The sequence below is a fragment of the Sciurus vulgaris genome (assembly GCF_902686455.1).
Source record: "Sciurus vulgaris genome assembly, chromosome: 17".
Lineage (NCBI taxonomy): Eukaryota > Metazoa > Chordata > Mammalia > Rodentia > Sciuridae > Sciurus > Sciurus vulgaris.
In genome coordinates this window covers 36220986-36248701 of record NC_136478.1, presented here as the reverse complement: position 1 = coordinate 36248701, position 27716 = coordinate 36220986, and the positions used below count along the sequence as shown (strand labels likewise).

Below are 27716 nucleotides of genomic sequence, written 5' to 3'. Positions count from 1 at the left end.
ACAGAAAATGGGAAAAGTATCACTAACATAAATATTTAATTGCCTATCCAAACAGATTGCATCTTCTATTTCCTCTAAAACATTTCTTCAAACCAAACATATTTTGGGTGCCAAAAAAATCTCCCATGCACTTCAAAATAAGGAAGTGCATATTGCATTCTCTTATGTCAAACAAAATAAAAAGCCTACCATTTACTAACCAAAGTAGAAAATTTAAGGAAAAAATTCAACCTTTTGGAAATTTTGAAATTCCTTTCTAAATTGAAACCAAAACTAAAATATCAGAATATCTATGATACCATCAAATTACTACATATAAGATGGGTAAAATCATATTCAGAGAAAACTTCATAGCTTTAATCACAATATGAAAAAAAATCAGTGGAAATAAATGAATTAAATACTAATTGGAAAAAAATTTAAGATCACAACAAAATAAACAAGAAAAGTACAAGAATGAAAGTGAGCCAGGCAAGGTGGTGCACACCTGTAATTCCAGTGGCTCAGGAGGATGAGGCAGGAGGACCACAAGTTCAAAGTCAGCCTCAACAACTTAGTGAGACCCTGTCTCAAAATAAAAAAATAAAACAGGCTGAGGGTGTAGCTCAGTGGTTAAGTACCCCTGGGTTTAATCCCCAAAACCCAAAATAAAAACAAACACACACAAAAAAGAATGAAAGTGATAAAGTGAAACAAATTAATGAATTTAATAACAGAAAAACAGAATAAATCCAAGATGAGACATCCCTAGCTTTATTAAGATATAACTGATAAATAAAAATTATATGTTTATGGTATAAAATGTAATGTTTTGATATGTGTCCGCATCATTAAATGATTAAATCAAACCAACTAACATATCCATCACCTCATTTTTTGTGTGGTGAAAACATATAAGATCTATTCCCTAGGCAATTTTCAAGTACATATACAGTACATTATTTTTAACTATAGTCACCAAGAACTGGCTTTTTGAAAAAAAAAAAAAAAAAAAAGATAGCTATGCAACCAGTTAGAATTTTAATTGAATAAGAATGGAGGCTAATAACAGCTTACATTTATTGAGCACTTAATTCTTTATGTATATTAGCTCTACTTTATGAGGTAGGAACTATTATCTCACATGTGAGAAAACTGAAACCCAGTTTAAACATCTTTTCTAAGGTCCCCCAAATAGTACATGCCTGAACAGTCAGATTCCAGATCACAAAATTAGAATTCAGAAAGTCACCACAGCTGCAGAGAAAACTTTAAATGTGAATGATACATATATAAATATTAGAAAATTCTCAAACTTGTGACATGAAATAAACACATCTCTTTTTCCAGACTGGAAAAGCCGGCGTAGTGTGGGGAAATTCCCTATTGAGACAGCTAGCCCTTGGCTATATTACAACAGCATCCATCCCTCTGTGATGTGTAAGGTACTTGTGGACAGCAGAATGGGGACATGGGGAGCAGTTTCTCTAAATGAGGGAGCTGGGAAACTTGAAGTTTTGAGAGAAGCACATTTGTTCTGAAACCAGGCTTAATCCTCCTCTTTCCTCTCCAAAAGATTACCTGAAATAGAGCTGACAGAAAAGACAGGTCCCAGTTCCATCTTGCTGAAAGCACTGAAGGATACCAAATAAGCACAAAAGTTCACAGCATGAGCGTATTTTACCCTCTTTTTGAGCCTACAATAAAATGAGAATGAAGAAACTCATAACATCAGTCACTCTCCATCAAGTGCCCACCCTACCATGTTCCAGTATTTGGTAGGGAAATACAATGTGAGGTGGATAATTAACTCCCATCTTGTGTGATCAGTACAGCGAACCAAAGGGGCAAGTTTAAGTGGCAATTGTGGCACAAATACCAACTGAGCCACCAGTAAAGATGATGGGTTCAGAAGGGGTTTGGATCATTTAGAGAAGTGTTTGTTTTTCTGAGCTTGAGAGTGGGTGCTATAATCACAAATCTTTCATGCAACACACGTTTCTGACTCTTCAGAATCAATTGTTTTTTGATGGAGACATCACAAATTATGAAAGCAGAGCACATGGCCCAGAAATTTGGCAGCACAAATCGGTTTTCTTCTGGTCAACTTCACACAAGATTCTAGGTTGAAAAGAAAGCAGGATGAACCCAAGCAGAAATAAAATGTTTTGAATCTGATATTGTTCTGCCACTTCCTTATTCTGAAAAAAAAAGAAAAAGGAAAAAAAATAGAGGAGTGATTGTCTAGTCTTTGAAATCATCAATCTACCCTCAACTAAAGAGATTCTGTATAATTTGATATTTTTCTGGTTTTGCTTTTTTTGTGTGTTTATTGATCTATGTGAAAGGACAAAACCTACGCATTCTTTAAGTAATTCATGATTCCTTGGTTTATAGGTTTATTTTATCCCAATTTAGAGGTTCACAATTGCCAATTTCATCCTGTTGGTCAATGTTAATTAACATTCACCTTACACATAGCCATTTCCTGGTCTCCAGCTTAGAGCAGTGGGAAAGAGCAAAACTGAGAGTCTGAGACCTTGAGTTCAGACCCCAGACCTCCCATTTTCTGAATGTTGGGGGCTACTCAAAAAATCACTGATGCTCTCTGAACCTCTGTTTCTTTATCTTTCAAGTTGGTTAGATTTTTGCCAAGGTACCTTCCAACTCTACCATTTTATCAATCTATCTTCCACTTATGTAATTGTGGGCCTTCCCTTTCCTTTAAACATTCCACTCCTGTGTGTCTGTCACTCAAAGAGCTCCTCCATTCTCTTGTCTTAACTTCCACTTCTATTCTGATAACTCCTAAATGCACACACACACACACACACACACACACCCATGTATATGCATGTACATATATCCCTTATCCTTTATCTGTTTATCTGTCCCACTATCTTCTATCAAACATCTTTCTTGTGCAAATTATGTAGAACATGTTTTTTCCCACCCAGTATAGTATAGACAGTTCTACACTCTGACTACAAGGTCTCTTCTCTGTGGCATCCTTATTCCCAAACCTACAGTCATATTTAATAACCCTCTTTGTCAATTCTCAAGTCCCATTGTTATATTACTTTTGTCTTTGGAATCTACTGTCTCCTTTCTATTCTTCCTGTCAGGACCTTATTTCTGCCTTATTTCTCTGTATCATTTCTCTGTATCTGCTCATTTGTAAATGGCTTAAACCAGGAGAAAGTTCCCCATACAGGGAGTGGGATTTGCTTTCCTGACTGTCTACCTGTAATCACAAAATCCCAAATGGGACAAAGAGAATGTGGTGTGAGACTCAACTCTCAGCCCTGGAGAAGGGATGTCTGCTGCTCCTGGAGAAGACTGAAAACCCACAGAACCATGGAGCCAGAGGGTCTTCCCAGGGTCACTGCCAGAGTCTGCCTAGGTACTTGCCTAGAAGTCTACAGCACTATCCACCAGGAGTTTGGGCTCCCCCACCACTAGGCTCTTTGCACGATTTATCTCATTTAGACCTAATACCAGTTTGGTAAGGAAAGCACTATTATTCCCATTTTAAAAAGAGGAAACCAAGTAGCTGAGAAATTAAACAGTTTGCCTGTGGCCAGTGCTTAAAACCAAGTTCTGCAAGATTCCAGATGTGGGTTCTGAGCTCACCACACTAACTTGCCTCACCTCTTTAACCATCTAATGATGGTAAAAAATACTGGTTTTAAACCAATGGTTATTCTAAACCATCTATATTCCTTTTTTTTTTTTTTTTAATCGCCAGCAAAAAGCAATGCTCGGTGGAGGGAGAATCCCCTTGGTTGTAAACATGGAAGAATGGAAGCTGTCTTCCATTCCCGCTGTTCAGCTTCTGCTCCACTGCATCCTCCCTTCCTCCCTCTTAGTGGAGTTCCCCCAGCTCAATTAAGGATATCTTTCCATAAAACCCAGGAGGTTTGGTTTTCTCTTGGGGTGTTGCCTCTTGGGTAAGTTCTTTCCAGGGCCATGATTCCCCTGAGCTTGGGACATTTGATTGACAGGAACAATAAGGCTTGTAAACATCTTTTCCTACCCAGGAAGAGCCACAGTTTCAAAACAAACCCTGGATTTGCTTTACACCATGCTGTTTGTGTGCCATAATCAGGATGAGACAAGATGGGCTTTCCAGGTTGTGCCCCTTCTCCGATCCCAGAGAGGATCCACAGGGAGCTGAAATCCCTGAGTCAAGGGAGGTGGCAGCAGGGATTATAGCCAGGTCCTGGAAGGGCAGAGGGTCATATTCATGTGAAATGGTTCTTCTGAAGCTGGGGATCTAGTGCCCAAATGCACATCTTCCATGGGAGGGCACCTTTTCACATTAGAGTCCAAGATACACTGTTCCACTTCTCTGCCCTCCCCTCTCCAGACCCAATCGAAGAGAAGAGTGACCTAGACTGGTTTGTAAAGATACTTTCTTTGCCTTAGGAGAGAAACGGCACCATCCTAGTGAGTCTAGAATCCTTAAAAGAAATCGTAATTAAACTGCAGAACTGCTTCCATATTGAGGCTGCTAGAAAATAATATGATTTCCCCATTCTCTCCGATACCACAAGTAGTTTTGGGGCTTCTCTGTTTCTCCTGGGCTTCTCCACTGGCCAAGGATGAGAAGGTCACTTTCTGTGGCTAAGGGAGTATATTCCACTACTAGATGCTATACCCTCTGCCTATCCATTTTTAGGACTCAAGTCTTGCTATCTGTGCACCTATGCCCACCACAGCAAAACTGAATGTCTGTAAACACTGTTCATTTTGTAAATAAACCTTCAATGGTTCCCTATTGTCTGCCTCTGTGAGTCAGCCCAGGCTATTCATGATCTTCAAAACAAAGACACAGATGTGGTCCCCATGTCTGAAATGCACTTTCTGTTCTTGCCTCTTGCTCAGTCCTTCAATCCTCTGTCTTCTCGTCCTCCAGGACTCTTGAAGTTCTCCTGGTCTCTATCTTGATATGCCCAAGAGTGGCATGATTATCCTATGTAATCATAGACTTCAGGTGACCTACTAGTGCTTTCAATATTTCATAAGGTCAAATTTTTTTTTAGATGAAGTATAAGACTTCTGAGGCCCAGGACTCAATAAACACTAAGTACATTGGGTGTCTCCATGCAGTACCCACTACAAATGAACTTGTAAGCAGAAGCTAAACAAATGCTTTGCTGATTGATTTCTTTAAAAGGTTGGGAGAGTGAACAATAAATAAAATGAATGAGGATTTGCTCAAGGGAAGATGTAATTGAAAATTATATCTAAAAATAGGAAAGGGACTAAAGGCTGTTTGGGTAGTTTTATATATGACTGTGCAGTTGGATAAATTCAGTGAGCCTGTACACGTTTATCTCATCTAGAAAATGGAAGGGAAAAAAACTGTAAACTTGACGTTTATGAGAACAGCTGATGAATGACTTCAGTCATTTGAAAGCAAAAGCTGAAAATTTCAACTTTGTAAAAATAGCTTTAGAGTCACATTCTGAGACTGGAAGATTTTACGCAAATTAATAATACAGGCGATTTTTCAACTTCTATTGAACAGGGAAGTAAATAACTAGAACTAGCAGAGTCAGCAGTTAGTTAAGTGGTTCTCTCAAATGCATCAAGGATGGTGCCATTAATTTTCTCTGTTGTGGAGGTGGAGGATGATACCAACAAGATCCCTTCTTCTTTTGGCCCAGTGCCCCATATCCCTGACAGGAGTTCTGTTGGCAGCTGTTTGGTTAAAATACATCACATCAGTGAAATGTGTCTTAGATTCTTTAAGAAGAACCCCAGGGCAGCAGCGTGCAGTGTTAGTTGCAACAAAATTCAGCCTTCATTCACCTTGCTTTATCATGAGCTGGAGGAAACCTATGCTCCTTCCCGGGTCTGTCTTAGCTCCACTTCATCATCAGATGCATGAGGAAAACCAGTAGCTACCCCAGCACACCTCAGAGGACCATTGTGAAGAAAAATTGGGTAATAAATGAGAGAGCACTGAAAATTATTATACCACTTTAATAGATGGTATGTAATTATTGAAGTATTCTTGGCATAAGAGGACAGACCTGCATGGAGGATATCCCATTACAGAGTGTACAAAGTGAAGTTTTGACCACACACAGGCATTCTATCGTTGTACACATGGGAGCCTGTCTTTAGTATGTCCGTGATGCTATTAAGAGTGACCACACAAGCCCTTGGCCCACCTTGTAACTCCCATCAGAAGTCCACATGAAAGCCTGACTTCAGCATTCTGGTCCACCCTTCATGGCCACCTGTGCCACCATGGATCTCACTGCCATCTACAGGAGCCTTTTTTTTTTTTTTTTTTTTTTTTCTGAGCCCTGGCTCTCACCTGACCATAGCAGAACTGAGTCCTCTAGACTCTGGATCCTGAACTCATTTGACTCCAGCCTGTCTGGGCTCACCTTCTGCCTGCCTGGCCACTCCACTGGCCTGGTGGAGGGCCATAGCTGTTGCTGAGTGTCCTCACCCCCTGGCTTTGCACCCCTGGCTTCCCACTCGCACTCTGAGTAGTCACCCTTGCCCACCTTGCCTACCGTGACCTGCACCACCATGGCCTACAAGACTGAGCTGTGTCAGACCTTCTCAGAGAGTGGGCTCTGCTGCTATGGGGCTAAATGCCAGTTTGCCCATGGCCTGGGTGGGCTGTGCCAAGCCAATTGCCACCCCAAGGACAAGATGGAATTCTACCACAAGTTCTCCCCCAGGGCCACTGCCCCTACAGTGCATAATGCCATTTCATTCACAGCCCTACCAAGAACCTGGTCATCCCTGGCCAGCCCCATGTGCTGTGCCAGAGCCTCAGCTTCTCTGATTTGCCCTCAGGCCACCAAACCTCTCCACCACCACCAGGTCTGGCAGGCCCTTCCCTGTCCTCATGTTCCTTCTCTTTACAGCTCCCCGGCACCACCTGGGGACTTTTCATTTTTGCCTTCTGTCTTCTCTGCTGCCCCTGGGGCCCCTGGAGCCCCTGTGGCTTGAAAGGACCCTACTCCAGTCTGTTGCCCCTCTTACCAAAGGGCCACTTCTCCCAGCATCTGGGGGCCCTTGGGTGACCTGCCTCAGAGTCCTTCTGCATGTTCCCTGGGACCTGACCCTGCTGAATATGCCAGCAGCCTCAGCAGACTGAGGGATCTGACTCACTGGTCTTTGAGGTTGGGTTTTTTGGGGCCATCCCAGCCACCTGTAGCCCCATGATGACTTCTTATCTTCAGTGGCATCTCTACTTCTGAGTGACAAGTGTCTACCTAGTACATATCGGCTAGATCTCAAGGGGAGACACTTGTGCTATGAGGATCTGGGGGACTCCTGATTTATTTTATTTTTATTTTATTTTATTGGGTGCTGGGGATCAAACCCAGGGCCTTGTGCTTGCAAGGCAAGCACTCTACCAACTGAGCTATCTCCCCAGCCCTGGGACTCCTGATTTAATCAAGTGGCCCACCTCCCCCATTCCATTGATGCCAGGGCATTAACCCACTCCCCTGATGCCACCCTGGGACAGGTCTCCAGTGTACAAGCTCAGTGTTCATGGTGGTGGGGGACAGCATTTCTGAGGTTCTTAAAAGATGTAGCCTATTTGAGGAAAACAGTGAGCCCTCTCCCTGACCAACTCCCCTGATTTTCCTGGAATCTTTTTTGCTGTGAATGGTAGACCCCTAAGACCCCTCTCCCAGTTTGTCTTAGACCCAAGTTTCCAGAGTCTGGTGATTGGAACTACCCCAGAATTCTGGTGCTCAAATTTCTCTCCACAGCAGGTAACGAAATCTCTTCTCCCAAGCCAGCAGGCCCTTTATTTGTGATGACTTTATTTATTCTAATAAGATTTTGTATTTATTTAAATATAGGATCATCTGCTTCCCTTCTATTTTTTTCTTCCTTTTTGTAATATTGGAAATGATAGTGAAATTATTAAGTATGCTGTACTAATATATATATACACATATTTACATATATAAATATTTACATATATAAATATTTACCTTAAAGTCTATTTTGTGGGTTTAAAATATTTTTTAAATAAAAATAATGTGTGAAGAAAAAAAAAGAGGTCTACATGAATCCTAGCCAAATCCCTCTAAAATTAATAATTTACCATAATGTTAGTGATCAACTAAATGACCTTTCAGAGGCATATCCCTTTGATCCTCACAACCCTGAGCTTCTGCTCTGAGACCAAAGTTCTCTTCTTCCTAGAGTGATGGCACAATGCCCTGCTCAGCCCTAACCCTGCCTGACCACTCTGGAGCTGCACTAACAGCCGTTCCATTGGAATTATGGCTAGGGTTGGACAAAGTGGGCCCAGTGGTGGGTAGGGATGGGAGTGATGGGCAGCTGCCTCGCTTGCATTTCAGTCTTGAGTCCTCTCGAGTTCTACAGAACAGAAGGGACAGGGAGCCAGGCAGCAGCTGCTCCCTCTGTTACCACTGTTCATTTCAGAAACTATCTTATTGCCTTTGGAAAATGATGTCTTGGAGTGACCCAAGCACCACCTCTCTGGAAGGGTATGATCCTTCTGACCTGCATTTTGCTGTTTATTGTTCCTCAATTGACCTGAGACTTGGTTATGGGTCCTGGCTATTTATTACCATCTTGGGACAGTGAAAGAAAATATGAACTCAGAGGATCAGGAGGTATGAAGAAAGGGCATTTTGATGTGCGGAGTATAAAGTGAGGTATCAGCTGTGCAAGGAAAACTACTGAGGCAGGAAGTACAAGTATATTCTCCCTCTTTGAGGTTCCTGGATGCCTCTCATTTCCTGTTTGCTAAACATATGATTAATGAGAAACAAAAACAGAGAGGCAGCTGGTGGGGAGCAAAGAGAAAATCTCCTACCTACGCCTAGTGGTGTGATGAAAAGCAACCATGCTCTATGAGGCTTTTTGAGGATGTCTCCTGCTTCCAGTGTGGCCTGGGTTCATTTCTGGTTATAGCTGATGCCAAAGATTACCTCCGGCTCCACAAGGAGGAAGCAGATTTCCCTTCCAACCCAGGCCACCCCTGCAGCTGGGCTGCCATCTCACCAGCTCTCGTTTTCTCAGGCGCCTTGCCCATCCATCATCTCCTCTCCTCTCCTCTTCCTACCAGCTCCTTCCTACCAGCATTAAAATTTGCATATTCCTCTCCCATCTTAAAATAAGCCTTCTTCCTTCACCTCACATGGCCCTTCATCCACCTCACGTTTCTCCTGCCATTTTCTGCCAAATTTCTCAGAAGACTGGCTGCACATGTTCTGTTTTTTCCACCACCTGCTCTGTCACTGAAACGACTCTTCCTAAGGTCATTAATAGTTTTCATGTCACCAAGTGCAAAGGATATTCTTGTAGGCCCTTATTTCTCAGCATTATTTAAGCAAATACCTTCTCTCTCCTTAAAACACCATCTTCCCTTGGCTTTCAGGTCACCACATTTTCCTGGTTTCTCTCTTCCTCTCTGGCAGCTCTTTCTCAGCTTATTTTACCAGTTCATCCTACAATCAAAATGTTGGCGTTCTTCTTGGCTTGGCCCGAGGCCCTTCTCTGCTCTGTGGTCTCCCCCTTGGGTGCTCTCACCTTCTCACAGGACATCAGTAGCCAATAGCCTAGGACAACGATTCCTACATTTATCTCTTCAGCCCAGATCTCACCACTGACATCAGACTCAGATTCAATTACCTATTTGACAGCTCAGCCAATACCACTTCATTGTCAATATGTCCAAAATTGAGCTCATGATAATCTCTTCCCTAATTCTAAAAATTCTGCTTTTATTCCAGTTTTCATTCCACATATCCATCTGTGGAGGCGTTGAATTTGGAGATCATCTCCCCCACAGGTCTTTTGATTCCGTCCCTAATACATCTTGAATCAACTGCCTGCTCTCATTTCCACTGCACCACCATTTCCTACCTGGGCTTCTGTGATGGGTTCCTATCATACCCTTGCCTTCTTCCAATTCATTCTGCACCCATCAGCTCGAGATAGCCTTTTGAAATATAAATCTAACTCTTGGGGGGGTATGGACAGATAGATGAAATGCTTTTTCTTCCTTTTTTTTTTTTTTTCCTTCTTTTCCTGTACTCTACCACTGAGCTACACCCCCACTCCACCCCCCTTCTTAAGAATTTTAAGACAGGATCTCACCAAAGTGTGCCTGGGCTGGCTTCAAACTTGAGATCTTCCTGCCTCAGCTTTCCCAGTTGCTGGGATTACAGGTGTGCATCACTATACCTAGCACTTACAACAACAGAAAACCAGCTGTTTGAAGATACCATTCAAAAGCCTTTTCTTGGCTCCTCAGATTTACCAGAGAGCCTCTTACTGTGTTTTCTCCATCTCCTCCTCTCTGTACCTGGCTCTGTCCTACTCATGAAGCCACTGTCAGCACAAAGGTCTCTTCCCGGGGATCATTCTCAGAGTCCCAAGACAACACTCCTTATGGAAGCAATGATCACAATTCTAACTCGATAACTGACTTACTCAATAAATACCTTGTAGGATAACAAAAATATTCTAAAAGTCAATCATGGTCATAGTTGAATAAATCCCCAAATATATGAAAAGGCAATGGATTGTGAACTTGAAATGAGCGAATTATGTATTATGTGATTTATATTTCAACAAAGCCATCTTAAAAACAAAACAAAAGAGAGGGAGAGCCTTCCACTAGAGTGAAAGCTTGATAGAGGTGGGAATTTGTCTATCTTGTTTATTGCTGGGTACCTAGCACCCAGCTTTGTGCCTTGTGCATGATCTTTACTTAAATATTGGCTGAATGTTGATGAAGAGGACAAGGACAAGGCAGCCCTTCGAGTGGGTCTGGCCTTGTAAATGCTTTGACATTTCTTAGATTTGGGGGGAAAAAGGTTGACTTTGATGCATTCCACCCTATTATTTTAATGCTTTTTATATAAATGCCCTTGGACCTCTGTCATGCCGCAGAGGGAGGCAGTGACCGAATCTAGAGGTTCCAAGCTGCGCTGAGCCCTGGAATTTCCCCCCTGAAAGCTTTCCTCCTGCATCGGCAGGCTGGTTCTCCACCTGCAGATACAGCCAAATGATACCAAGTGTCAGTCCTCACACAGAGGTAATAATAAGAGGTCTGTGCACAGCTTCATTCTACAGTATCATTTCCTGCAATTCCCAGGAAAGAAAATGAGCAGTGGCAAGTGGACGGCTGAATTTTTATTGCCATTATGATTATTTTACATCCCGTGAACAGTTCCTTTGTTGCTTGGCTTGGCTCCACAGCTGTGTCACCACTGATGAAATTCTGTAACCAACAGAAATCAGTTAGCCATGGTGGGAGCCACAAGAGAGAATTCAGCCTGATCATATCCCTTTCTTTCTGCAAAACATTGACATTTATTTATTTATTTATTTAGGTACTGGGGATTGAACCCAGAGGTGCTCTACCACTGAGCTACATCCCCAGCCCTTTTTATTTTTTACTTTGAGGCAGGGTCTTACTAAGCTGCTGAGAGTCTCACTTAATTGCTGGGGCTGGCTTCAAACTTGGCGATCCTCCTGCCTCAGCCTCCTGAGTCTCTGGGATTGCAGGCATGTGCCACTGTGCTGTGCCAACCTTTATTTATTTTAGATTGCTCTAAGGAGAATCAAACATAGTCAACACATTTGACCCCATTGGTTCCATCTTTTTGTACTTTCCTTTTCAGATCAATGAATCAAGATGAAGCAAAGTATGCTCCAGTGAGTGTCCTAACTGGGAAAACTGCCTTTTTGTTTCTTGGGTATGTGGCAGCTGAAGGCAATGTCTAAATAGATGGGTAAGAAGGCAGGTGAGTGGAGGGTCTGATTCCATTCTCTCTTTTAAGACAGACTGCTCTTTCCCAAGCAGAGGCATCACTCCAGCTTTGAAATACTGCCTGTACACAGACCACTTGAGACTATAAAGACTTTCAACCAATTTCCCTTGTTACTTGTTTATTTAAGATACTAATGGAGCTGGCTACAGGATGCATTTCTGGGTAAAAATACCCATGAGTGTATATAGATGGCTCTGGGGAGTGAAAACTAGGACCCCTGGTTTTTCTACACAACCACTTCCTCAGATCACTTCTGTCAAGTACCAGCTGGGAGCACAGGGTGACTGCAGCTTCAGTAGTGGCTCTGATCCAAATGCGTGCAGAATTCTAAAACACACCCAGATTGGCATATTCCCACATGTACTCACCTGGTGGCTGCAAGACTTTGAAAGATTTATTTCTAGATTTTAAATTATTTGTGACAGTGAATCTATTAACAAATTCATTAATTTACTCACTCGGAAATACTGACCGAGCACTGTTACAGATGCTAAGGAGCCAGTGGTAAAAAGATGGGCAAGGTTTTTGTTGTCAAAAAGCTTATATTCTAGCCTTGATAGACAAGACAATAAGCAAGTAAAGAAATGAAGTAATGAAGTAATGTCTGAGGTTTAACACACACACAGGAAGAATTAAAAAAGATAGCAATTGGAGAGTTGTGGAGGAAGCAAGGGATATTCTACATGAAGTGGGTCAGGAAAGCATCCATGAACAGATAATATTTGAACTCAATGAGAGCCATGCTTTGAGAGAAGAATGATCCAGAAAGAGAGAATTACACAACTTCAAAGATCCCGAGAAGAAAGAAGCCCAGAGCTGTTGAGCTGGTGTGAACAAAGCCAAATGGGTAGACATGAGTTTTGTGGGTGGAACAGGAGGAACATCAGGTAGGAATTCTACAGACCTGGGCCAGAGGTTTGACTTTTAGTGAATGCGAAGACATGGGAGGATTTTAAGTGGTGTGTATGGAGGGGAGGGTCTACATAATCATCTTGGTATGGGGAAGAAGAAGTTAGGGATTCATTGCAGAGTCAGAAACAAAGAAGGACAGCTACAGCTAAGGCCAAAGCTGATGGAGTTTTGTACACTTTCTAGGTCAAGTTCCCAAGCCACTATTTCTCAGTAAACTGCCTCTCTTGGCCCCAGTTAGCCACTTGACTTTTCACTTGAGATAAGCTTTAAGAAAAGGTAACTAAAAATCCTATGCGCCGTTAGCTGCAGATGTAGCCATTGACCTCCACACTTTCCAATTCAGGGTGACAACTTCTTTTAGATTTCTGAACTCAAGTGCCATTTTGTTTTAATGAAAAGGCTCGGGCCATAATTAAGATGACTTGGCCACATTTGCAGACTTCATTTTCTACCTTTAGTACTACTGCCACCGAATGCTGGGTGCCTAAAGTCAGCCAGCCTCCTCCAAAAGCTGCTTTCCTCTGTGTCAGGCATGGGCAGGCCTCTAAGGGCTTCCAAGAAACCTCTTCTCCGAGTGCTGGCCAAGGCTCTTCTGCAACACTTGTCATGGTCCTTAGAGGCAGAGAATTGCCAATTATCCACATCATCTACTTTTGGAATCCAGTCCAAACATCACTTGCTCGAAGTGAGCTAAATTATAAATTTTTCTGCTGATTGTAGATGAGAGATTGGAGCATTTCTAAAGTGTATTGCTTTTTTCCAGGGGAGAAGTGAAAATTCTGATATGTAAAAAAAATAGCAGCAACCAACCATCACAGTGTTTTTCCTGCGATGTGCAGGAGCAAATCTTTATGTTCTTCACAAATGAGGGTTGTTGTCTAGGTCATAGTGGAGCGTGGGAGGTGAAAATACTTCATGATGAATTTTGGTTCTACTTTAATCTTCCCTACTTGTGATTTCAACTCCCACTTGTGTTTTTTGGTAAGCTAATACTGAATTATAGCATTTTTTTCTTTAGTAATATTTCTTGATAGCTGGAACTAAAGTTATAATAATGGGTGGGGGGCAGGTGGAGGAAATGGATCTTTAAATAGTTTTTGTGCTTGCAATAGATGGAGAAAGTATGGCATGGGGTTAGTGTTGAGTGAAGTCCAGGGATAGGCAGAGCCAGGTAATAGAACTGATGATTTTAAAGTCCAAATGGTTAATCATCAAAATGCTTTCATGAGAGTTTCACAGGAGCAAGATATGCACTTCCTGTTTTTCAGGTAACCAGGTGGCTTTGGAGGCTAAATAGTATTTCCAGGTGAGGAAATGGGCATAGGGGAAAGGACAAAGACCCAGGAGATAGACCAGCAAAAACATCCCTTTCTTTTCATTTCCCAGGGGTCTTTGGTTTTTGCGGTTAACAAAGGTGCTCTCTGGTGATGGGCTTCTTTCCCAACTAGAAACAAAGCAAGAGGTGCTTTGCTAGGGGTTGGGAGCTTCCAGTGCCTCTCTTTCCAGAAAGACTTCTTCACGAAGCTATCTACAGGCATACCTCCCTCACTTCAGTAGCTCCTTGACCCCAAGCCATCATCTCTAGGAGAATCTTGCAAAATGCACGATTAGCCCAATGGTACCACACCATAGAAATACATTTGCATGGATCAGTCATACCAGCCATCCAAGGGTAGGTACTTTCCTCCTTTCCCTGAGGTAGTTTACTCCTTTTCCTCTTTCTACTTTTATCACCTCTTCCTCACTTCTCATCTTGAAATATTTCCAAACCCGAGTTCTGCCTCTCCAATCTAGACCCCTTATCAATCAAGCTCTTCTGCTCAGAAACTTTTTTTTCTTGACTCCCCTCTGTCTAAAGAATGAAGTCCTGACTTTCTAAATTGTATCTTGGGAAAGTCTCAAGTTTGTACTCTGCAACAGATTAGCTCTCCACTAATGGATAGCCATGCAGCCTCTCTGCAAAGTGGAGCAAAGGTGTTTTGGAAGCAACACTTCCCTGTGCATATGGACATGGTTCTGTTGCAGAAACCAAGGAACGTTTATTTCATTTTTACATGTTAGAGCCTTTAGGTTTGCTGAGAATCAGTTTTCATGAGCACATTCTAGTTTCTATATGTATATACCTATTTCCAGCTAAATTCTGGGGATGCATAGGAAAAGAATACACAAACACATCACATCGTCCCATTTTCTGATGTTCCTCTCTGAAAAGAGAGAAAAAAATAGAGAAATAGAGAAAATAATGCTTACTTCAGTGGCTTGCTACATAAAAGTGACACTCACCAGAACTGGTCCCCACATTGCTGCATCATTCCTCCCCATGTCCCTCTGGTGGGCATTTCTGACATCTATGGATGCTCAGAAGGGCTCCTTGCACATTGGAAACTCTCATTTCTCTGCTTGAAGCTCCGTGAGCTCCCTCCAAGAGCTGCAGTAAAATTTCAACCCAGCTGAATTCTAAGAGAACTCACCTACCTATCATCCTGTTGTATCTGCTGTCCAGAGTCCCCCTGACTATTGGCTTTGAACCCTTTAATTTTGTTATTTTTAAAGTTTGTAGACTCCTAGGCCTGCAGAGGACTTTGAAGGATTCTCATGAACTGTCACTATTATAAGAAAAGCAGTACTGTTTTTCACAACTTCAATAAAGGAAATTCCCATTAATTCAAGCACATTCCACATTTAACTTCCTATTGAAAAAGTTTTTGTTCCTCTAATCAGTGTAGATTCCAGTCCGAATTTCATCTCTGACCTTGGATGTGCAAACCTCCAGAAATGAGTTACCCTTTCCAGGCTGTGCCTGTCTCACCTGTAAAATGAGGGGAAAGGAGGAGACGATTCCCAACTTCATTTCCCAAGCCTTGGTTTATTTGTTCTCTTGTTTATGCCTGAGTGGAGATGAACAGCACACTGACAACATCCTTTCTGTAAAAGCCCTAGATGAATCTATCCTAGATGAACTTTTCCCAGAGGCAAAATGGCAGCAGCACTGCAGCTGGTGGATGCAAATTCATCTCTGAGTTTCATGGTCGGCTTAGAGCAGAGGTGGGGCTGGAGGCTTCGGCAGGCACTAACCTGGCACCCACCACTTAGGGAAAGGAGCTGTAACAAGCACATGCCACTTTCAGACTGTTTTCTCTCAGCCTGTCGTGGTCTCGCTTTCACAGTCAAGCCGTAGTGTCTTTTCGTCCATGTCAACACAGAATACAGAATGGGGATCAACCAGAAAAGCACCACCTTTGTAGCGTGTTACGGTTGGGATGTGAGGTGTCTCCCAAAAGCTCACATGTGAGACAATGCAAGAAGGTTCAGAGGAGAAATGATTGGGTGGTAAGATTCTTAACCCAATCAGTGAATTAATCCCAGATGGGATTAATTGAAATGGTAGGGTGTGGTCGCAGGAGTTGGGAATTGGAGTGTAGCTATGGGGTATATATTTTGTTTCTGGCGACTGGAGTCTCTCCCTCTCCCTCCCGCCTCCTCCTCTCTCTTTCCTGATGATGTGAGCTGCTTCCCTCTACCACATTCTTCTGTCATGATGTTCTGCCTCACCTCAAGCCCCGAGGAATGGAGCCGGACTAAGACCTCTGAAACCGTGAGCCCTCAAATCTTTCCTCCTCTATAATTGTGCTGGTCAGATCCTTTTAGTCACAGCAGTAAAAAAGCTGACTAAAATATAGTACATTCTCAACCTCTTCCCTCTGCCCTAGTCCCTATTGAGCTTCCAGATGGGACTAGAAGTTTCCTTTGCTCCTGGTCCAACCATGTCAGTGTTCCATGAGGTCTTCAGATGCAAACTGATCCCTTTCATCTCTACACTGGGTGATTCATGCTCCTTTTATGCTTTGGCAGTGGAACTTGGATATAAAACTTTTTTTTTTTTTTTTTTTTTCAATTCCTAGCCATTCTTCTAAATTTTTAGAAAGTTGTTCATGTTCCTTCTAGTTTGGATAACCTTGATAGAGATGTCACCATACTACCAGGATACTGGTTTCTTTTATGCCTTTTGCTATGGGATCTGAGGTCCTTCCAAGAGAAAACAAAAAATGCATCTCTCCCAGTTCTGCTGTCCTGCTTGTTTCTGCTCCATTAACACAGGATGGTCTGCTCTGTAAACAGCCACAACTGGCCAGCCTGCCATCCTTCACTGGTAGGGAGTGGGAGAGTTGTGTTGCAGCAATTTAATTTCATCTCTGCTCCCCAATTGGATATGCCAGATGGCTGGCCCTGGGAGTCAGCGGATTGAAATGGGGTCTCTTGCAGTACACCCTGTGTTCAAGGTTCATCTCATTCAAGGGTGCTGTGCTCCAAACGGTCTTAATCAAAGTGAAAACCATAGGTGATGAGGCTCCCCACTTCCTCTCAGCCCTATATTCCTCTGCCTCCAGCTCCAGCATTACCAGAATCACAGCTCTTCCTCTGCTATGAAACCAGTAGACCAGATTTCCTACCAGATCCTTCCTGCCTGGTCTAGTTTGGGTGGTAATTCCAATTTAATTAGTGCTTATCACTATCATGGCAAATTATTGATAGTACTTTTAGGTTCATCTGTTGGAGCTTGCTGACCTAAAATTCTCAAGCTACTTCACTAGGAATTGAAAAGAGATTAAGCCAAGGAAAATGGTCTAAGAAATAATAACAGCCAGCAGTGACTAAATACTTACCCTGTGTCAGATACCAGGTGTGCATTATTACTTCAGCTAATCCTTTGCAAAGCAGAGGGGGTATCTCTATCTTAGAGATGAGGATATGGCGGCTTAGCAGGGTTCAAATGACTTTGTCAAGGTCATAGATTTAAAAAGCAATGAAGCTAGGATTCGAAGATAAGTTGGTCTGCTCCCAGAGTTTATACTCTCAACCATGGCTCACTGTCCACTGAAAAGAAGTGGATGGAACCTGGACTTGTTTTCTTAAATCATCTAACAGCATTTTCTTATTGTGCATCTTACCTCCCTCCTGTCTGTCAGCACATTTACCCATGTAAGGTTGTTAAGATTAAACGAACTCACATGTACCAAGTGATTTATCTGTGTTGTGCCAGAAAATCCTGGTTGCATTTCTTAAGAGGAGTCTATATGTGGATATTTGGTTAATATTCATAAAGAGACATTGGGAAGCACACCTTTTGCAAAAGATTTGCAAGTCACTTTATCAAACATGAAGAATGGCCTTGGTGGTGAATGATATACTCAGTGAGGTGAACTGTTTAGCCTCAAAGATTTATGGTCTAGTAGCCAAGGAGAGGCCTCACAGCTTGATCAGCCTTGAGGGGCAGAAACAATGGGAGAGGCCATACAGTGTCACATGAGAAGCTTCAGGGTTACCCTCTTCAGCTGAGTCGCCTCCCCTGTGTTGAAGACTGCACAGGAAATTATGAACCTTGTTTCATTTCTGCTCTTTACACACCCAGGAGCAAAAGGAAGCCTTTGTGGTTAGAGCCTGTTGAAGTCCTGGGGCTTCCTTCTTCAATTTCATTTTTCCTGCTGGTTTTCCAGGGGCTGGCTTCATGAGGGGCGTGAGAAATCACCTGGTGTAATTGAATGATTCTTGTGCTTTAATTAAGGCAGCGAGATGCAACATGCAGCACATTTTGGTTGATTGTGAGAGGCCAGGCAGTCATCTGCGGGGCAAAATTCAGAGGAGAGGTTCATTTTAATAACCTGCAAGGTGAAATTGCCATCTGTAGGTTGGTATAAGTTGTCAGGACTATGGGGTCGCGTTTGTACTTAAAAACTAGCGAGGTTCCTGAGTGATGGCTCCTTAATCTAGCTCCATGTTCGTTGTGTCTTAATGAATAATGATGATCAATTCTCTGGCAGTGCAGGAAATACTCACTGCATGGAATTAAATGATCTCTTGATAAATTTTAAATCAGCCTGGTTTCCTTCCAGCCCTCACAGCTATCCTCTCTAATCATGCAGTTTGTGCATAGTCGAATACTTAACTAACTTTACTACAAAATTAGTCAGAAAATGATCCAGGAAGTAAGAAGAAAAATACCCTAGCTTGGATGGAAATTGCTTTTGGATTACTTAGCATTTTGGAAAATAGGCTACAATTGTATTGAAAACCAATTGTGCAAAGATAAAGTTTTCCTTCATTTTTAAAAATAAAAGCTTAGAAAACTTGGGAGTACAGATAATTGTAAGATCAGCACGTGAGAGTGCAAGCAAGTGCTATTTTATCATAGTGGTAGTTATGCATCCAGATGGCAATCCACAGAAAGCTTTCTAAGAATTTCTATTCACAGGGATTCACCAAAAGATGCTTTTGTTGTGGGTTTCTGATTCACATGTCTGGTGTGCTCTTGTCTCAGGGGTAACACTTGAGACCATTTCTTTCCCTGGGAACATAACTGTCCCAGGTGATTTCTAGCTTATGATAATGTGAAGAAATGACAATAATGTTCTACTCCATAGCTGTCTCTCCTGAGACTCTTAGGAGACAGGGATGGTTTGATGAAACAAATAGAGTACTATCACTGTGTGGTGTGTGGAGCGGGGAGAGAGAGAGAGAGGGAGAGAGAGAACAGTCAGCCAGCCAGGACACGCTTCTAGGAATATTTCATAAATAGCACCTTCAGTCTATTGATTTCCGGATTTTTCCATGGCCTTTCCTGATTCACCCAGTTCACTCTCTGGATATCAGCAAGCTCTGATGTCCTCTAACTCTAGTAATTGAAACCACTGACCATCTGGATTAACCTCTCAAAACTACTGATTTACACATAACTCTTCTAAGATTTGCCCATCTTATCTCCTCAACCAGACTGTTAGTTCCTTGAGAGCGCTGACCCATGGGAGACGGCTTCCTTACCCATTAGAATGCCCAGATGAAGACTCATAAACCAGCCATGTATTCAGCCCCTTGGCTTCACTGTTAAGAGGGAAAAGCAGTTTCCTTAATTGGTTTTCCACTTATCTGGAAATGAGACTTCTATTTACCCGGGAGTAGATCTGGCTTCTCAATATGAATTTTGTTAATTTGGGGGCTGCCCCTTTGTCACATATAACCAGCCACCTACTTTCCTCAGCAGCCATGAATGACCTTAAAATAGGATTAGGTGACTGTTTTTGTTTCCTTCTTAGCAAACTCAAGTCATCTACGAAGGCAAGAAGAGGTTTGTAGAAATCCAGTTTTCATTTTTGACAGGAAGCTACAAGCAGAATAATTTTCTCTCCTGGAAAGCTGATTTGTTAGGAGAGGGACAGGACTGAATCTCTGATGCATGTGGTATCTTTTAAATGCTGACTTTCTTTCTTTCTTTCTTTCTTTCTTTCTTTCTTTCTTTCTTTCTTTCTTTCTTTCTTTCTTTCTTTCTTTCTTTTTTGCCATAGGAGCTAAATTCTAAATGAATTTTAGAACTATCAAGAATACTGAGACCAGTTTCTTCTGACACTTTAATTTTTTTAGAAAGTTTGCAGAAAACATTATCCATTCATCTGTTGCAGTGCATCTAAGTTGGTTCCATAGTTTAGCTATTGTGAGGTAAGGTACATATATGCAATGGAATATTACTCATTCTTAAAGAAGAATGAAATTATGGCATTTGCCAGTAAATGGATGAATATCATGTTAAGTGAAATAAGTCAATCCCAAAAACCAAAGGCCAAATGTTTTCTCTGATATGTAGATGCTAACTCACAATAAGGGGGTTGGCTAGAGAAGAATAGAGGTATTTTGGATTAGACAGGGGGGAGTAATGGGAGGGAAGGAGGCATGGGGTAGGAAGGATAGTAAAATGAATTGGACATTATTACCCTATGTGCATATATGACTACATGACCAGTGTAACTCTACATCATGTACATTCTCAGAAGAATGAGAAGTTATACTTCATTTATGTATGATGTGTCAAAATGCATTCTACTGTCATGTATAACTAATTAAAACAAATAAAGGAAAAAAAGAAAGTTTGCAGAAAACCTTAATATATCTTTCACAAAATCACAGTAAATAATAATAATAATATAAAGAATCTCTATACATGGTATTAGTCAGCTTTCTATCACTGTGAGAAAATACCTGAAAGGAAAACTTATGAAGATAAAAGGTTTATTTGGCCCATGGTTTCAGTCCATGGTTGATTGGCTTTGTTGCTTATGGGTCTGTGGCAAGGCAGTATATCATGGTGGGTAGCACATGATGGAGCAAAGTTGCTCACCTCATGGTGGCCAGGAAGTAAAAAAGGGACAGGAAGAGAGTAGTGTCTCATTATCTCCTTCAAGGACATGGTCCCAATGACCTAATTTCCTTCCATTAGGCCCACCTCCAAAAGATTCACCACCTCACAATAGCACCAGCGGCTAAGAACCAACTGTGCTAAAGATAAAGACCTTTGGAGGATGTTCCAGATCCAAACTATAGCACTTGGTGTTACTCAGGAAGTATACGTTACTCATATCTAAATTTGGTTTTCAAATTAAGATGCTCAATGTCAGTGGGATAGAAATACAAAAGGAATGGTAGTGTTGGCAGTATCGGGAAGGGGATACGAATCAAGGTTACCAGGGTTATCCTCGGAACATGTCTCACTTTCAACTCATTTCCCTTTGTTGGCTGCTCCTTGACCTTGCAAGTGAACACAAGAGACGTAAAGTGGCCCAATGGAAAAACAAGTGTCAAGTGAGCCTTGTCATTCTTTCCTTAGTATCTAATTCAGCATGACTCTTTTCCAGTTATTTCTTTTTTTAAAAAATTTTAGTTTGTTATTTTTAGGTACACATGACAGTAGAATTAATTTTTTTTTTATTTTCCTAAGGTTTTTTTTTTATAATGTATTTTTTTTTATTGTAAACAAATGGGATACATGTTGTTTCTCTTTTTGTACATGAAGTAAAGGCATACTATTTGTGTAATCATAAATTTACATAGAGTAATGTTGTTTGATTCATTCTGTTATTTTTTCCCTTTCCCCCACCCCTCCCACCCCTCTTTTCCCTCTATACAGTCCTTCCTTCCTCCATACTTGCCCCCCTCCCTAACCCTAACTCTAACCCTAACACTAACCCTTCCCCCATTATGTGTCATCATCCACTTATTAGCGATATCATTTGTCCTTTGGCTTTTCGAGATTGGCGTATCTCACTTAGCATGATATTCTCCAAATTCATCCATTTGCCTGCAAATGCCATAATTTTATCATTCTTTATGGCTGAGTAATATTCCATTGTATATATATACCACAGTTTCTTTATCCATTCATCAACTGAAGGACATCTAGGTTGGTTCCACAGTCTGGCTATTGTGAATTGAGCAGCTATGAACATTGATGTGGCTGTATCTCTGTAGTATGCTGATTTTAAGTCCTTTGGGTATAGGCCAAGGAGTGGGATAGCTGGGTCAAATGGTGGGTCCATTCCAAGTTTTCTAAGGAATCTCCACACTGCTTTCCAGAGTGGCTGCACTAATTTGCAGTCCCACCAGCAATGTATGAGTGTACCTTTCTCCCCACATCCTCGCCAACACCTTTTGTTGCTTGTATTCTTGATAATCGCCATTCTAATTGGGGTGAGATGAAATCTTAGGGTGGTTTTGATTTGCATTTCTCTTATTACTAGAGATGTTGAACATTTTTTCATATATTTGTTGATTGCTTGTAGATCTTCTTCTGTGAAGTGTCTATTCATTTCCTTAGCCCATTTGTCGACTGGATTATTTGAATTCTTGGAGTAGAGTTTTTTGAGTTCTTTATAGATTCTGGAGATTAGTGCTCTATCTGAAGTATGATTGGCAAAGATATTCTCCCACTCTGTAGGCTCTTTCTTCGCATTGCGATAGTTTCCTTTGCTGAGAGAAAGCTTTTTAGTTTGAATCTATCCCAGTTATTGATTCTTGCTTTTATTTCTTGTGCTATGAGAGTCCTGTTAAGGAAGTCTGGTCCTAAGCTGACATGTTGAAGATCTGGACCTACTTTTTCTTCTATAATCTGCAGGGTCTCTGGTCTGATTCCAAGGTCCTTAATCCATTTTGAGTTTAGTTTCGTGCATGGTGAGAGATTTGGGTTTAGTTTCATTCTGTTGCATATGGATTTCCAATTCTCCCAGCACCATTTGTTGAAGAGGCTATCTTTTCTCCATTGCATATTTTTGGCCCCTTTGTCTAGTATGAGAAAATTGTATTTATTTGGGTTTGTGTCCGTGTCCTCTATTCTGTACCATGATCTACCTTTCTATTTTGGTACCAATCCCATGCCGTTTTTGTTACTATTGCTTTGTAGTAGAGTTGAAGATCTGGTATTGCAATACCCCCTGTTTCACTGTTCCTGCTAAGGATTGCTTTAGCTATTCTGGGTTTCTTATTCTTCCAGATGAATTTCATAATTGCGTGCTCTGCTTCTGTAAGGTACGTCATTGGGATTTTAATTGGAATTGCATTAAATTTGTATAGCACTTTAGGTAGTATGGCCATTTTGACAATATTAATTCTTCCTATCCAAGAACATGGAAGATCTTTCCATCTTCTAAGGTGTTCTTTAATTTCTTTCTTTAGTGTTCTGTAGTTCTCATTGTAGAGGTCTTTCTCCTCTTTTGTGAGATTGATTCCCAAGAGTAGAATGTATTTTGACATATCATACATACGTGGAGTATAACTTCCCATTCCTGTGGTTGTACATGATGTGGAATTACACTGGACTTATGAACATAGGAAAGTCATGTCCGATTCATTCCACTGTCTTTCCCTTTCCCATCCTCCTTTCCCACCCAGTTATTTATTTCCTTGAACTTTAGTTCTTTAGAATTTTAATGACTAAACTGAAAATCCCCAGGCTAGGTATGCCAGTTAGCTATCGTAACAAACCACTCCAAAACAAATCAAGAATTTATGTAATTTATGATGCTGGGGATTAGTTGGGCAATTCCTCTGGCTTTGATGGAGATAGCGCATGTTTCTTTAGTTAATCCTGAATTGGGTAAGTGACTCTGATAATGCTGACTGGCCATTCTCAAATGTTGAGAGTGCTGGCTATCAATTGGTCTGGAAAGACCTTCAGTGTTCTCCAAGTCCAGCTAATCCAGCTTATTCATACAAGCTTGTTCACACTGCTATAGCAGTGGTACAGGACAGAGAGAAGCAGGATGCATGGTCTCTTAAGTTTAGGCTCAGAACTAACACAGTGTCACTTATGCCCATTCCATTGGCTAAAGGAAGTCATTAAGTCAGTTCAGATTTCAGGGTGGAGTAAGAGACTCTGGTGAGGAAAGAAGCTACAAGTTTGCATTGCAAAGGGTATGGATAAAGGGAGGATAAAGAATTGTGGGCTTGGTTTTTATTTGCAATTTATCCCACTTGGAGAATTGTATACATTTACACAGATACAAATAAGCTTGTTTTAGCTGTAGGAATGTAGGAACAATGATCAGAGAGACAAGATTAGGTGTCAGAATTTTTAAAAAATGATTTTTCTTACACTCTAATTTTAGATGTCCTTTCTCTCAGAGTTCAACCTTGGTTAGTTTGCTATTTTTACTCTCGCCCTTCTCATTTGGCCACATATGCATAAGACTGGGATTTTCAGATGCCTGAGATCAGGCAAGATGCAGGTCTTGGTTAGCCCTGTGTGTTTGGAATCTTTGTACTGTGTAATTGAGTACTTTTTGGTTCTATTAGCTTACTTTTCTAAGATGTTAATACTCAGTATTTGTGTATTTAAGGAAGGAAGTCCTGTCTCCTAATTTAGGACATTTCAACACTCTCCGCCAGCCCCACCATTCCACTCCCAATTTGTTTTATGAAATATTTGTAGACCTATGACATGTAATTCCAGTGAAAGTCTTGAAACTCCAGACAAGGTGTCGTCCACTCAGGGGCCAAGACAAACAAGACCTGAGTGAATTGTTGGGTAAATCATCTGGGAGTCAACAGGAAGTAGTGGATCCTGCGGTAGACCAGCAGTCCCTGACAGTCACTCATGTTGCCATCACCTGGGGAGCTTTACAAATTTCTTCAGTCATTGTCTGACTGTGTTTCAGAAATATTAAAGCAGAACCTCTGGGCACAGGACCCAGATCTCAGTATCTTTTTAAGTTCCTCAGGTAATTTGAGTATGTAAGCCAAATGTATAACAAATAATTGAAGCCAATGCTTCTTTGTCTTTAATAGGCAGACAAATGACCTGGACACCTTGTTAAAATACAGATTCTGATCCACAGGTCTAGAGTGGGCCTGTGATTCTGATCCTCCTGGACCGTACTACGAACAGGAAGAATCAAAGGTGGAGATCTCAAGTTGGGGATATAGCTTGCCCGATATGCATGAAGTCCCAAGTTCCATCCCCAGCACCGCACAAATGAAAAAAAAAAAAAAAACATATCTCAAGCAGTCCTCAAACCTCTTATTTTTTCTGGTGTAGGTGGGAGGGAGGGAGTGGTCTATAGCAATATTAAACACAATTTGAGTCAACAATTCAAAATGAAGAGGTTTCTCATAAAAATCACATCTCTGGCTTCTCTTTTAAAAAATGAAAGATTCTGTAATCACAGCTCTGCATTGCCACCACTAGTGCTGCAGAGGGGCTGCCCCATAGATGGAGGCACAGATGACTCACCCAGGGAGGCTCTGGAACACCCTTCTCTTCACTTGTTTAGGAACAGGATAAATACATCTTTAATTTTTTTTTCCATGTAGACTGGCATAACTATCTATAACTCAAAGTGCACATGTGTACCTCCTACAAAAGCCACAAAGTCACCTCAAGCAAAGCAGTGGGGAAAGGTTAGAGAAGAGACAGAATTATAATTTTAAAACTTAGATATATTTACCAGTAAGGACCCTATTGGTTGTATCAGAAAACAACGTCAGATACTTTAATGAAAAAAATAAGTGAGGGGAGTTATTATAATGGGGTGCCTCAGGACTGCAATGGAGTGAGTGTTTCAGAAAAGGTGGGACCAGGGACATGAATGCTGACAAGGAGGATCATTTCTTTGTCTTCATCTCAGCTCTTCTCTGCACATCTTCCTCATTCTGTGTTCTTGAGTCTACACTGAAGGAGACTGGCAGTCACTGGCAGCACGTAGGCTTGCATGCTAGGGATCTTTCTGTGCAGTCCCAATCCAAATTCCTGAGGAAGAGACCATGATGACACAGTCCTGTAGAGGGGCTTATACTCTTGAGAACACACTGTTACCATGTCACTCCACTGGCAGGGCTGGAGGATGACCTGAATGACTTTTTCTACACTAAGGAAGCTTAGGGTAGCTAAGCATGGAAGTTGAACCCTCCATGAAGACAGGGGGAACAATGCTCTGAAACTCTAGAATAACCCCAGTGTATTCCAGAGGAAGGGGATAAACAAGTTCCCTAGACTCTTGCCTCATGAGACAGCTTTGCCTTGAAAGGACTCGCCAGAATCACCAGTTTCTCAACAGTAGTAATGATACATCAAGGTGACACCAGGGCAGAGTGACTAACTGCTTTGATTTCTTTCCTCTCCAAAATACAATGCAAAGCATGGAAATTATATAAAGATGTCAAGTCCTGACACCCACTACAGGCAAAGCTGTGTACTGTGAGCATGACTGGCTGGTGGCATTAAGTAAATAACCCACAGGATTTGTCTCTGCCTTCGAGGTCAGAGGAACACAGCCAAAGCAACACAAGACAGAGATGCTCCAGCTGAATTTCAAAAGGTGATGAAACTAGGTTAAATGTGAAAAGAGAACAGGAAAATGTTAATAAGCCAGGTTATTGAGAAAGAGTGGTTCGTTAGAGTGTGCATTTACTCCCCTATAATAAGATCTGGGATTACCTGTAAAAACATTTAGCTCTGATTGTTTTAAAGAGAAGAGATAAAATGTTTAATATGTGGCACCCTGGAGTGTGCCTTTTTTTTGCATTTTAAATGATAATCCTAATGAAACACCTATAATGTGCAAGAGATCAAGTTATACAGCTTCCCATCAGAGAGTGAAATTGAGAACAATAGCACAGATGTTGTATATTCAAATGCTGAGATGAGAGCAGTTTTGAGGATAGAAAGAACTGAAGTGCCTTATATGAGACTTTATGAACCCTCCCACCTGTCCTAGGACTCCACTGTCTGATTTTGGCCAAGATGTTTCATTATACCTGGGGCCAAATGCTGACTCTACCTTATAATTAAAAATATACCTTAGGGCTCTTTCTTGAGATCTGAGAAAATTTGATTGTATTGAAATTACGATAAGTCCTTGGGACCCAGAAAAGTATTCCTAGGATGTGATCTTAAAAGACTGAGAGAATGAACATAAGAAATTGGAGAAAATATCAAGGTAACTCACTCCACTTGTCCTGGGGCAAAATCTTTAGTTAAATTCTTCAGAGTTCATAAAGTTTATTTGTTCATCTTTCTCTGGATCTATTTACTCTATAGATAATGGGTTTTCTCTCTGAAAAATTGAAGGGCAATACATTCTTCCAAATCATCTCAGGTTAGGGGTGATTCCTGCAGGGTTTAGTGGAATCACATGGAGACAGGCAAGCAAACGCCTTGGCTCCTTTCTTACACCTCTTCCTTCCAGTGCTTTCCTGTGGAATCAGGCCCTGGAACAATGCATTAAAACAAGTCTGAGTGGTAACCGAATGAGAATCCGTGTTTATTGAGGCATGGCTTTTATCCATAAGGAAGGCTATTTGGAAAACCAAATCTTGCTTGGTAAGAACTCTCAAGTGAGACAAAAAGTATTGCAGCCACCTCTTATCAGCAGGGCTGGCTTGGCTGGTTCCTTTCCAGAGACTCTCTGCTCTATTTGTCTTAAACACTCCCTTTCCTACAGGCCAAGCTGCTCTTTCAGTTCCGCTGAATGTGCTAACATTTGCATTACACATTTTCTGGTTCCTCTAGGCAGGTGATCTCCAGCAACCTCCAATATCTATATATCCACCTAGAGATTTCTGAGAGTGTCTCATGGAAAAGAAAACTTACACCTTTTCCATACAGGAACTAACTCTTCCCAACTTTCTGTAGAAATCAAGGGATAGAGAAAAAGTTTGACTCTTTCCATTAACAACTTCTTAAATTGTTCATAAACTTCAGAATCC

General features: G+C 41.4%; 1 long non-coding RNA gene and 1 pseudogene across 2 annotated transcripts; one reads left to right on the top strand and one right to left on the bottom strand.

The window, feature by feature from the left end:
* Positions 1-376: 376 nt before the first annotated feature.
* On the bottom strand, positions 377-27220 carry LOC306648002. Its single transcript, XR_013760240.1, has 3 exons — positions 26957-27220; positions 17360-18315; positions 377-2180 (listed from the first exon to the last, which is right to left on the bottom strand). It is a non-coding gene; the product is annotated as an uncharacterized lncRNA (long non-coding RNA).
* On the top strand, positions 3766-7252 carry LOC306647574 (mRNA decay activator protein ZFP36-like; annotated as a pseudogene). The gene has a single exon. The product of its transcript is annotated as an mRNA decay activator protein ZFP36-like (transcript).
* Positions 27221-27716: the final 496 nt, after the last annotated feature.